At 46.5% G+C, this 13,362-nt stretch overlaps 1 protein-coding gene across 8 annotated transcripts in view; it reads left to right on the forward strand.

Annotated features, from left to right (window-relative positions):
- The first annotated feature begins 2,813 nt into the window (after positions 1 to 2,813).
- Hivep2 (human immunodeficiency virus type I enhancer binding protein 2) overlaps positions 2,814 to 13,362 on the forward strand; it is a 184,822-nt gene continuing 174,273 nt past the window's right edge. For 3 of the 8 annotated variants that reach the window (XM_021174414.2, XM_029482568.1, XM_029482567.1), the window contains exon 1: positions 2,814 to 3,727. The gene's annotated coding sequence lies outside the window, so the exon portion shown is untranslated. Of the gene's footprint in view, positions 3,728 to 4,037; positions 4,124 to 4,207; positions 4,447 to 13,362 lie in introns of those variants that run through there. The other 5 variants (XM_029482570.1, XM_021174416.2, XM_029482569.1 and 2 more) reach the window with 5 other exon arrangements.

Genomic DNA, 13,362 nt, shown 5'->3' on the forward strand with positions numbered 1-13,362 from the left:
CCAACGTCATCTTTAGCTTTGGAGGAAGAGTTTTTCACTTATTATACTATCCATCCTTGTAAGCAATCAAATATCCAGATTGTGAGCAGTGTGCATGGGAATATAGATATACAATATGAGTTATAAGAGAGATTTGCTTAGAGGGCATCAGCGGTACACCATTCCAAGAGAAGCTGAAACAGCAGGGCAGGCAGGTGAGACCTGTGGGGAAGATGAAGATGAGGAGGGGGGAGACAGGAGCCCCAAAGTCCCATTGGGCATCTGGCTTTGGAATGGCTACCACTGATTTACACTTTGTGCACAGTGGCTTGCAAGAGACAAATCTTGGGCCTATTAGACAGAAAGCAATGATTGATGTATAGAAAGGCAGTGAATGTTGTCCCAGTTGACATTCCATAGTTATTGGTGGTTTGCCTGCCTTGAAGCAGAACCATGGTTCAGTGCTTGGGCCAGGGATTCCGGAGGCTAACTTCTGCCCTTCCCACAGGGTCACCTGTTAGCTGGCATTAGCACTGATACGTGTTTTCAACAGTTGTCCCTTCAACAATTTAGTCCACACTCTCTTCCTTGAAGCTTGAAAATTTTCAGATAAAGCAATCATTGAAAAAATCGAAGATTGATTAGAGACAATGTTTCCAGTGGTCCTTCCGTGGTAGGATCAGACCTTAATTGTTTATAAATTGCCTCCCTTTAAAAGTATGTATTTCAATGACTCATTTACCTGAATATAGTAGTAGTCACAATATCCTACTTTCTTTAGCCTTTTAAAAAGTGGTTAAGTTTTCAACTAATATTCACTTCACCAAAGCAAAGCTGCTTGCTACTCTCTCTGTTTGCTCAATTTCTGAGTGCTTGGGCAGCTGCTCTGTTGTGTTTGCTGAAAAGAAATTGGATTCTTAAAGAAACGGAGTAATCTTCTCTATTAAGCAATTAAATAAAACGGACTTTTAGCATGTGGACATGAAAGCGGGGGCGAGGGAGAGTGTGTGGGTGGAACTTTTTAAAAATCACATTTGGATTTTAAAAGATGTAACTTAAAATGATGCTTGGTAGATTTTTTTTCCATTAAGGCTTTCTAGTTTAAGGCAACGGGCAGCTGAATATCAAGGAACTTATACAATGAAAGGAGAGGCTGCTTAAATGGAAGCAGGCCGAGTTTGAGATCCATTAAAAAAAAAAAAAACCACACACACACACACACAGTTAAGTTTATTCCATATCTCCAACTTTTCTTCTTCCAAAAGCGACTAAAAGTGCATTTTGTAGAGTCGCTCTTCACAGCAATGCTGTCACAACATGGGGACTCTCATAATACTGTTTATAGGTCAAAACCAAAACCAAAACCAAAACGAAACCAAAGGCGTTATTCTCCAACTCATTAAAGAGGCGGCCCTTCCTTTTTAATATATTCATTTGTAATGAGAAGGGTAGCGATTTTTTTTAATGTCTTGACATTCGGTAACTGTGAAAACTGTGAATGGAAACCTAAAACATCTCATAGTTATTATCTGCCTTAAAGCAGAACCACAGTTCAAGTCTCAGGCCCGGAATTCCAGAGGCTAATTTCCACCCCTCCCACGGAGTCACCTGCTCCGGGGGAACCCCGGCCAGAAAGCCGGGTCGCGCCAGGTCAAATCTTGTGCGTCTCTTGTTTACTCCGCCCCGGGCAGGGCGGCGGCGGGGACAGGCGGGTGGGGAGAGGGTGCTACGGCCCCGGGAGCTCCTGGACACTCGAATCCAAAGAGTGGGCGGCGCGCGGTCGAGCTCCGCGGTGAGCCCACCCGGAGGAGGCGCTCCGGGCGCCGGCACCGCCCAGAAGCCAGTGTCTGCGCTCCAGCGCAGCGACCTCTTGGGAACCTCCCTTGAGGGTGCACACGAGTCCACACACGCTGGGTAACGGCCCGAGGGAGCCCCGGTGTCCCCCGGGTGTTGCCGGGCTGGGGAGGAAGCCAGAGTCCCGGCCCCTACTCGCTTGGGATTCCCTTCCCCTCCCCCAGCCCCGCCCAGCTCTCCCAGGGCTGGGTGTGATTTCAGTCCCTAGCAGAGAACCAGAAGCGCGCAGCTGGAGGTGGCAGCTCGCCCCTTTCCCCGCTCGGCCCCCCAGGAAGCCGGCAGCTGCTCCCCGCACCGCTGCCCTAGCCTATTTGAATACCCGGACGAGGGCGGGTGGCTTCCTGAGCAGGGTGCACCCGGGGCGCCCTAGGGAGTGACCCCGGGGAAAGCAATTGGGGCATTTCGAGCGCGTGAAAACTTCGTGCTTCCGCCCCGGCACGGAAAATGCTAGTGAAACACATTGTGAGCTCCAGGGTCTGCAACATAATTCCCCCTCCCGCTGAATTGTTCACAAAATCGTGAGTGCAACTGGAGGGAGAAGAGGCGAGAAATCCTTAGTACCGGGGCAAAACGCAAGGATCCCACTGATCACCTAGTTTCCTTCCCTAGGAGAAGGCAAGGAACCAGTACGTGGGAAAGGGGGCTAGAGAGAGAAGGGGATGGGAGCGAAGGAGGTTTCCACACCCTAGTAGGAAATTCTCAGACCGCTCCAGACTCGCCAGTGTTTCTGCGTGGCAAGCCGATACCCGCTCTCAGCGGAGATCTCGGCTCCGAGGGAAGGGAGCGCGACCGCGACCTTCCCTCCCCGAGCGCCCGCATCGGGGCCAGTCCGGGTCGCACATCCTTCGCCCCGCTGGCCTGCTCCAGACTGGTTTTTCTGGTTCAGCCTCCCTCCCAGGGACGCGCTGGGGGATCCGATGACGTCGCTGGCTGAGTCTCTCCCTCTTCCTCCCTCCCTCCCCTCTCTCCCGCCCGCCCTCGCCGCGCACTCCTCCTAGTAACTTCTGTTCGGGGAGGCGCTGCCAGGAATAACCCGGTGCGTCCACAGCCCGGAGGGGAGGTGGCCGCTGCGGCTCCCGCACGCCGACAAACTGCGGCCCGGGTCCCGCGGCTCAAGCCCCAGCTTGGCGGCCCTGGCCCCCGCCCTGGCTCCATCTCCTAACAGTGTCCGAAAATAAATAAATATATAAATAAAGGCAAGAGGAGCCTGGGCTGGCGGTGGGGATCGCCTCCCTCCCTCCTCCCTCCCTCCGCGCCCGCCCTCCCTCTGTCCTTAAGGAAATGCTACCAGACACCCCCCACCAGACACGCTCAGCCTGGGCGAGGAGCAGCCGCGGCAGCAAGAACAAGGGCACCGGGGGGCTTTCCTCCCCTCCTCCTCTCTCTCCTCTTCCTCCTCCTGCGCTGCGGTGACTTTACAGGTGAGCGGCCGCCGAGGCTGCGAGGATCCCCCCCACCGCCCGCCGCGTCGCGCCCTCCTTCGGCCGCTGTCACCCGGACTGCCGGGAGCTGACAGCCGCCCGAGGGGCTCGCGGCCGGGAGGCTGGCGGCCGGCGGGAGGCGGGCTGGAGGTGAGGGGGTGGAGAGCTGGAGAGCGGGGCGCCGCTGTGCGCTGTCTCTCCCCGGTGGAGGAGGGTCTCCGCAAAAAGAGAAAGAAAAAGGAAAAAGAAAAAAAAAGACATCTTCGGTGACTGTGGCACAAGTATTTGCCAAGTTGAGTCTTGGACATTGAAGCTTGCCCGGAGCCCGAGCAACTTGAAAGGTCCTCTGGCTGGGTAGCAGCCTCCCTCCACGCTTCGACTCTTGGGTACTGGGTGCAGCCCTGGGGTGCGTGGAGGGCGCACCGGCCGCCGGCAGAGCAGAGCGGCGGGAATCTAGGTCCCTTCTCGGCTCGGTAAGTGGCCTCGGTTCTGTGTTTTTCCTGCCTGCACCAGAGATCGAGCTTGTTTCACTTTACCCTGAAATCGCCTTCGCCCAACTCCATCGCCCCCTTCGTGGCGCGCGACCCCGGCCGCTTTCCTGGTGGCCCCGGGGTAAGGGTCGGAGGGGGCGGGGATGGGGGAGACCTAAGCAAGGGGGGGGGGGGTCGGGCGCATTGGGAAATGCGGGGAATACCCTGGCCGAGGTTCTATGCAGATGAGGGGAGGCTGCTTTGCGTAATGTCCTGGGGGGAGGGGGCCGCGCGGGAGCGCTGGAGGCAGGAATGTGCCTGGTTACTAATGAGGGACGTGCACCGGCGCGCACCGCCGGGCCACCGCTGCGGCTGCCGCGGCCGGCGGCCCGTTGTCAGGTAGCGGGGGAGGGGGCGCGGCGCGGCGCGGCGCAGGGCTGGGGGCGGTGCGGGCGGGAGGGCGAGCGGGCGAGCGGACGGCAAGGGCCGGGCCGCCGGCCTGCGGCCGAGCGAGCGCAGCGGAGGCGCTGGCGCTGGGCATTTCGGTGACTCCTTTCTCCTCCCGAGCGAGGAAGGAAGGAAGGAGAGAAGGAAGGAAGGAAGCGAAGAAGGAGGGGACTGTCTCCATGGAAGGTTCAGGCGGAGGCGCCCTCGCCTTGCGGGTGCACCGGCCACAGAGCGGCTCCAGCCGCCGCCGGCTGGCCCCCGGCGCGTGGAGACGGGTGGGGGCGGATTGCATGCTTGTTTGTGCTTTTGGTCCGGGGATCGGGAAGAAACATGTGTGTTTGGGCAGTGCACCGCGAGGAGCTGGGTCTGCGCCTTTATGTCTGTTCCCTGAAGTGGGTGGAACGTTGGCCCGTTCCGGGAATGTTCCATGACGTGGTGCAGCCACAGGAAGGGGGTTAACGAGGGGCTCTCTGCCGCGGCAGCTCTACTGGCTGCTATCAAAGCAGATGTGCTGCTGCCGCCGCACCTCTCACCTCCCTTCACCCCCAACCCCCTCCTTTCCATTCTGTGCGTCTGGTGCTGGTAGGGCTAAGACAGGAAAACATAGCTTCTGTGTGTGTGTGTGTGTGTGTGTGTGTGTGTGTGTGTGTGTGTGTGTTGAGGGTGATGTGTCTGTCGTATTTGGTGGGGGAATGACTCCAGATCAGCCTTGCCATCCCAGCTGTTATCACAGATCGGTGCGCTTTATACGCATGTGCCTCCCGCGTCCTGTCCCTCTTACATAACATATCCAGTGCAGCAGAGGACAGGAGAAAATGCGACCCCAACCCTCCATGCTCAGTCTCTGTGGAGGCTAGAAGGTCGGAGAGGGTCTCTGGATGTTGTGCTGCAGGGATGCGGCTTCCAGTGGGGAAGAGACCGAGGGGAAGCAGGGTTTCTTGTAGTGGTTCCTCAGTCGCCTACTTGAAAGCATCTAAGTGCAAAGGACTGCAGGAACTAGTCCTCTGAATGCGAAAGCTTTTGACTTGCTTCGCCAAGGGAAAGTGGGCGCTCTCACCTCGGAGACGCAAAGAGAAAGGGTCTGTAATACAGTCACCTGGAGGAGACCCGCAGAAACGTGCTTGGGCTGAGAGCAGAGGGCAGAGGGGTTAGCATAGAGGCGACCAGAGGAATCTCTTGATAATAGGTTACACTGGAAACCCCAGGACACCTGTAATGGCTTAGAATTCACACAGGAAGCTGTGAGTGCAACTGACATTGCAAAACCCTTATGCTCTGCACAGTTATTTAGGCCTAAAATGAACACAGAGAGGCTTGCTTCCGGTCCTTTCATTATAATAGAAAAATTGAACTGATTTTTTTTTGTTCTTCCTTTTCTGCCATTTTAAAAATAACTCAATTTATTTAAAAACTATATTGGTACTTTCTTCCACTTCCAAAGCAAGACTTCAGTAACTCACAGGAGGGCTGTCTTTGTTTCTTCTTCTTCTTCTTCTTCTTCTTCTTCTTCTTCTTCTTCTTCTTCTTCTTCTTCTTCTTCTTCTTCTTCTTCTTCTTTTTCTTCCTCTTGTCAATGCAGAGTCCTCTTCGAGGGCTATTGTTTTTCTCTTCAGCAGTTTCTTTTGTGTGAATAATCTCAAACCCAGAAATTACTTGAAGTATTAATAAGATTCATACTAATTACATTTTCAGTATCCCCCCCCCCCCAGAAAAAGGCCATGGAACTTTAGACCCATTTCCTTTAGTGATAATGATTCTATTTGTCCTTGAGCAAACCAAGTTGTTTTAGATATATTCATATATCATTACATACATACATAAATGTGTTAGGATTTGTGAATGCCTGGTTGCTTATGTGTAGTATAGGCATGCCAAGATACAATGTTACAAATTACCTAAGAGGGTTGTATAATGAGCTTGCTGGGTTTGAGTTTTAGGATGCAGGTCCAGCACTTTATTAAAACTGGAACGCTGTGCATGTGAGTAAGGTGGAGCTCATTTTTTATTGCTAAGAGAAAATTCTGGTGGAGCCCTAACGAGTCGTGATATCAGATTACAACTGCATTTTTATGCCAAGCAGTCAGGGAGTCTGCAATATCCACAGACGGACAGTGTGCTTCGAATGCCATTATCTCTTTGACCACTAGGCTTGAAGTGGGCAGTATAGTTCTCTCGTGCAGAAAAATAAAAAACATTACGATTACAGTATATATAATTATAATAAATGTTATGATAAAATAAATAGTACAGGGCTGACTCTTTTGAAAATTATCTAATATAGTTTTTTGCTTTGAGAATAGGAGGAGCATAACACAGTTGGCATCTGTAATGTGTTTAAGTGATTGTAGTTTATTAGATTAACTATTAGTACCAACTAATATTTATGTATTTAAAGTTGCTTAAAATTAAGTAGATTAAAGTTGTTTTGGGACAGTTGAGGAGGATGGTAGTCAATATTAATGATAGTACATATTTAGGATATGTACTGTTATATACTATAAATTTAAGACAGATTATATTTTAACTGATTAGATGGGGGGGGTTGGCAAAATAGTATTGACGTAGATAAAACATTTCTGTAATAAATGCCATAAGAAGAATTTATTTCTGGTAACATGTCACATAAGGAAATGGTCCTGTTTGACTACATTGGAAGATTACCTAGCAGAATCTTTTGATTGATCAGCTCCCTTTCCATGGGATGCGTTTACAGATCTTGTTACTATGAAACAAAACAGAAGACAACATATATGCAGGCGTGCCTTGGAGAATAATAGTGCATGTGTCAGCTTGAACTGTTGGCACTGTGACATTATTCAGAAATCAGGTTGAGTGCCGTATGCTTATTCTGGTAAAATGATGAATTTTATTTTGTACTTCGGCAGTGTGTTGTGTCTCTGTGTGTGCATGTCTTTCTCTCTCTGTGTGTGTGTGTGCTAAGGACTTCATTTCAGCCACAACAACAAATAATAAGTTTGCTATTTGTGTTTCTTTTCAGCTCTTGACTTGGTACCAGTAGCTAGCAGAGTTTACTTTGAAAACTTCAACATAGGAAAGACTGGTAGAAAATATTTGGCATGGTGAAAGTGTGGCGCAGTATTAGATGTGAAGTTATTGAAACCTGGCGTGGTGACTGTTCTAATACAGGGAATGTGGCTCACAGCAGTTGGATATGTGCTGTGGGTCGAAAGGCTTGCTCCTCTCCTGTTAGCTATCATACAGTTTTCACACATTACTTCACTCCAATGCAGGGAGAACTTTGTGTTACCTTAGTCTTTATATCAGACCTGCAGGTGGAGAAGTGGCTCTCCTGTATACATCTACTTGAACATTTCAGAATTAGACTTCTCATTTACGAAGTTGCATGTGAATTCACTGTGGGTCTGTGGTTTGACTAAGCCTTGGTATGTTGGTGTTGTGACTTTTAGAGTGGCATCAGAGAATGGAGCCAAGGGAGTTTGCTAACTCTGCTTCCTGGAGTTCGGGTTTCATCTGGAACCTCAAACTGTGCAGGTTAAGTGGGTTTGTTTTAATCACTGAAGGTCTTCACTAATGCTGATGCTTTCGTGAGGGTTTTTCTTTGAAACTGTGGGTGAACATAGAGTATTCAAAAACAATAGGGAGGGGCTGGAGAGATGGTTCAGTTGTTAAGAGCACTGACTGCTCTTCCAGAGGTCCTGAGTTCAGTTCCCAGCAATCACATGGTGGCTCACAGGCATCTGTGATGGGATCTGATGCCCTCTCCTGGTGTGTCTAGAGAGCAATAGAGTACTCATATGGATAAAATAAATAAATCTCTTATAAAAAAGAAAAAAAACAATAGGAAGGCTTTTATGATAACAAAGTTGTATGTGCTTGAAGGAAATGTCTGAGAAATGGTGTTACTTTCTTACTGGTTCCTGGTGTCACAGCAGAGTGGTGCTGCCTTTGTGTTGTTATGGTAAAACTTGAAACAGTTTGAAAATCAGTATTTGGTAAAGGTGTTAGACAGCTTTTAGAAGCATTTGGAAAACTATTTTAGCATTAAATTGTTGTGACATAATCTAAAACTTCACAAAGAGGATGTGTTTCTTGTCCCCATTCAAATTTGACTTCTCTGTGGTGATCCAGTAACATGGGCCTTGGTTAGCTATGTGTTTGAACTGAACCAGAGCTGATTGATATTTCATATCATCCACTATTGGTCTGGACCAAAGATCTTATCATAGGTTGTATGGTCTATCATTTGACAAGTGATCTACTGTCTAACTCAATCAATAACTTTAGGTTTCTTGTTAGCTTAAATCAGGGCGCAGCCACTTGGGCACAAAGATGAATAGATACAAATGATGCTTCTGTCCTCAAGGATGAGTCTGGGCAGGAATCAGGTGGAGAGTCATCACTGTTGGTTCATAGGATGGTTGACTGCAGGGCCAGGAATAATCAGGATCACTTAAAAAAAAAAAAAAAAAAAACAAACCACTCCCCACCCATAACCATGACAGATGCTCTGCCATCAAGTTGATCATTTAGTCTTGGATTGTATATATATTTTCTATGGGTGGGACTTATGTTAGCTACTAAGGATATGCTAGGATAAATCAGGGGTTGGGTGGGCAGATATTGGTCATGCGTTGAATGTGTAATACTGCATGTATTTTCAGTGCTGTGGACAATACACAGAGGAGTTTATGTCACCTTGGTCTGGAAGCAAAGGGTCAAGTAAAGAAAAGTGGATGGGAAAATTTTGAAAGAACAATGTCATTGTCATGAGGTTGGGAGATGTCCATGTGTCCTGGGGCTGAAATTAAGCCAATGGGGGTGGGGGGCTGATAACAAGAGAGAAGCAATAACAAGATAAGGCCAGACCTTGAGGGTCAGGCCTCCTCGGAGGCAGGTTGACCGCATGAATGATTATCCAACCAGGCAGAAATGAGGCCCGCTCCTAGCAAATCAGGCTGTTTGATGGCCTTGTTATTGGCCAGGCTAGAAGATGGTTGTAGGAAAGTGAATTTCCTGGGGCTGGATGAAGATGTATAACAGACATCTCCTTTGTAGTGTTTGTTTATCAGTCAATCGGTTCTGACCCTATGAAGTTTCTAATGGCACTGGATGCGCTGACTTCAGTTTGTACTACTATTTGTAGTCATACGGAATTTATATTTCAAAAATATTTATTTGGGGACTCTAATAAGCTGAATTAGCCTGTATTATTGATCCAATTGATGAATAACTATAAATTCAGAGCTTTTAAAATCAGGGTCTTTGTGTTAAGTAACCAATTAATCTTTGGAGCCATGTATGAACTGTGTGTTTCTCAACAACTAGTGAAGAACGAAGCTTACAGTTCTCCAGATAATTTATTTACATGACTGCAAATATCAGCATTTGATTCCATATGATTTGGGGTCAGAGTAACATAATGTTGAAGGAAAAGAACTGGAAACAAAGAGTTGTGAGGATAGCTTTCCTTTCCACTTGTCTCATTTTATTAACACAATCTCCATCTTATTTATTACTGGAAAATGTAAGTGTCAGTCCACAGTCCAAGTCCGGACTCTGTAGACAACCTCACTGCAAGACAACAGATCACTTACCTCCAACTTTCAGGTTTCTTTTTTAGCCTGGGGAAGATGTATCATTTACCAGTAAACCTTCCTTATACTATAGAATTAAAACGTCCAAGTCCAGGAAGAATAAAAGTGGAAGCTTCCTGCTTCCCAAACTGGAAAGAACAGAAGGAAGGAAGAGAGGATTTAAAACTGGGAGTTTTGAAGGCTGAATAAATGAAATGAACGGGTGTGGTAGGGTAGAATGGAGGGGGTGGGGCGGGGCATAGGCTGGGGGCGGGGCTGGGAGAGTCAGGCAATCCTGGAAAGGTAGCTGGTTCTAGAATCTCTTGGACCTTGAGAGTCTATGAAGGAAGTCGGTATGCACCTGAGGATTGGGCCCGAGCAACAGTGCTTTGAAGTGTGTGATTTAGAACGTTTATAAAGTTCTTGGTGGTAAGGAATTGGTCAGATTGCCATAAAATTCACAAATACACACACACACACACACACACACACACACACACACACACACACACACACACAAGTGTGGAGGCTGACTATTGAGAGTGCCATGGAGCGTTCAATATGGAAGCTGTCTCTGTTGTGTGACAGTGAGACTTCTGGCTTTATCTTAATGTTACCTTAACTGGAAGTAAGTAAACAAAGCGATTAAAATACTTTATTAAACATTGCCCATGCTGGTCTGAGCAGCATTTTAGGCGAATTATCTCATTATTATTTGAAGCAATGAAGTTTCACCCTAGAAAATAGTCACAGCGATGGAGTGAAAACGACCATCAAATACCAGTGTGTAAGAGTGCTCTTAGATACAATCATAGATGCTTGTACTTTGGGGCGGGAATGTTTAAGGATTAGGTGATTCACGAGCAAGCTATTAGAACACTGTTTTTATTGGTAATCAGGTGTATCTAAGTCCATGGCACTGTTGGACAGCGAGTGGCGGGGTTAGAGGCAAAGCTTCATTTGGCAAAAGAAAGCAGGTCATGGGAGATCTTATGCATTGGGGCAGAGTCACTTGATGTGAAAGGCCAGCAAAAACTTGGGATTTTTGGCAGCTTACCTAGGCTTCAGGCAAACGTGGATACACCCTCATTTGTAATAGCTTAAGGTTGTGTAAGTATACATGCCCTCATACAAACATATAAACATAGAAAATCATATGTGTTCAGCAAGAGAGACAATACTGATAGATACAAAGTAACACCACTAATTCCTACCTAGGTAGGTCGTGAAAACATTTTAAAATAGAGACACTATCTAATTCCATATAAGGAAGATTATTGGAAAGGTAATTTAAATTGTAAGTAGCTTTGTACTCCAAAATGGGAGATTCATTTGAAACTATGCTTTATTTCTTTTGGAAGCCAGACAACTAGTTTAATAGTGTACATATGAAACGCTAATTTGCCTTGTTAATTGGATGCAATTAAATTGAGGTTATTTTAACTTCTTAATTGTCTGAAAATTACATGTGTTGCCATGCCTCTGCAGTGGAAGGCAAGAGCCAGGGAAGGTATAGAAGAGTATAGTGCGCAAAGGCTTGGCTCTCTCTTTGCAGGGAACTTTTTGTGACAACCTGGAAGCCAGACATCCCAGCTCTCCGGACTTCATTTGGAAAGGAAAGTGATTGGGACAGATGGCTTCTCGAGCCTCTTCCAACGCCTAGTCTGCATATTCTATCAGTTTAAAAATTCTACTTCGTCGTTAGAGGGGATGCAATGTCATTTTATTCTGTAATTATGGTATTACCAGACTGGAAAAGAAAAACACTTAAAAAATCGGCACAGGGCCAATTTAGCAAATAAGTTAGGAGGACAGGATTGGAGGTTTAACAGAGCTCTTGTCCTATGACAGGCCCCATAGCAGGTACTACTGCCTGCTTGTGATCTCACCAGCACCCAGAGACAATTTGGTGTTACTATCTCTGTGCTTACAATAGAGGAACTGAGTCATTAGTGGAGCAGGGTTTGAACTCAAGGCTCAGTGCCAACCATGGGGCGTGATTGTGAGTCTTTCAAAAAAAAAAAATAAAAATATATAAAGTCCAACCATTTTTACCGCTGAATACATGGGTTCCCTCAGCAACCTGTGGGCACACCCCAGGGATCCAGTGGAGATCGAATGCTTCAGGAACCTGGATTTGAGATCAGAATAGGGTGAAATCTACTCAACTGCCCCGAGGTTATGAAAGGAGGGAATATCTGATGGAGGGTCATCTAGAAACTTTGGTGGGAACATGTGCTCTGATCTCCTTGAGCTCCTGGAGAGGGAGAGTACCAGGCAGCTGTGGTTGTTTTTAAGGGAGATTACTCTGAAATAAAAACACAAAAAGAAGTCAAATTGTTGTGACAGTACAATATTCCTGAGATATTTTCAAATGGTCTGTTAGACTCTTGATTGAAATGGTTTAGGAAACAATGTCATAATGTACCGGGCTTCACCGGTTAACAAATGGAACCGCCAATTAAGATCTTGGATACTTCTCATTCAGCTCAGCCCGTGTGCTGTACTAGTGAAGTGAACGGAATTCTCTGGTGTGGGAAGGTTTTGGTCTAAAAATAGCCCTTGGTGCCTGAATTACCCAGCTTGAACCTTTGCCTAAGTCTCAATATCTGGGGAAACAGTGTTCACCCCTGAGGCCTTAGGTATACTTAAGAGACACCACGGGGGCATTTTGGGGGCTGCTGACTTTAAAATGCTTTCCTTATTAATTTAGCAAATATTGGTGATCTTCAAAAAGGTGGTGGTCTAGACATGGAGGCATCACCCGGGAACAGAATAGTAAAAAGAGGGCCTTGGTCCTTAGACAGTTTGCGTTCTACTAGACAGATTTAGAAGTGTTTTCTGGCAAATTCAGTTACCGTGCTACATTTTTCCAAGGTGTTCAATAATTCCTGCTTGCATAATGAGTCTCTTAGCCCTAATGGGACTTAAACAAACACTGAAAGATCACTTAACTTACTCCTAAAATATCCCATTTTTTTAGACATGTGCACTTATATACATATATGTAAACATATACACATATAACCATGTATACTTATAAAACTATTTACTTTTAAGTTTTTGAGGTTTGAGAGTATAAAACAGCACCAAACATAGGGTCCCGTCCTGGAAAGAAAAAGGAAAAAAAAAAAAGAACCACATAGGAATTTAAATAATACTTAATATTTCTGTGTTGTCAGGCCTGGCAAGAGAATAAAACACATTTTTTTTTAAAATTTTCAAATGACACATCAGTTTGTATTATAAATACATTTGTGAGTATGCTGACACAAAGATTGTATTTGGAATTTGTATTTTAATCTTATTCAAATGGATAAAGTTTGTAGGAGATTAGGATGGCTCCAGTAAAACCTGCCGACCATGGTGGTTTTCAGTGGTCATGTGACATTTTATCTCTCTGCAGGATGGGGTAGGCATACATCCTAGGGAAGGAACCTTAAATGGATCAGCGTCCTGACTAGACTCGTCTCAATGGGCTGTCCCTCAGGATGCTTCCCCCAAATGTGTTTTGCTGTTTCCCGTTTTATTCTGTGTTCTCTAGTTACAAAAACCTCTTGAAGACATGGCCTAAATCCCCTTTCTGTTTTCACCCAAGTGAATATACTAACTCTTCGATGGCTGAAGAAGGGACTT

Source organism: Mus caroli, chromosome 10 (assembly GCF_900094665.2).
Source record: "Mus caroli chromosome 10, CAROLI_EIJ_v1.1, whole genome shotgun sequence".
Taxonomy (NCBI): Eukaryota; Metazoa; Chordata; class Mammalia; order Rodentia; family Muridae; genus Mus; species Mus caroli.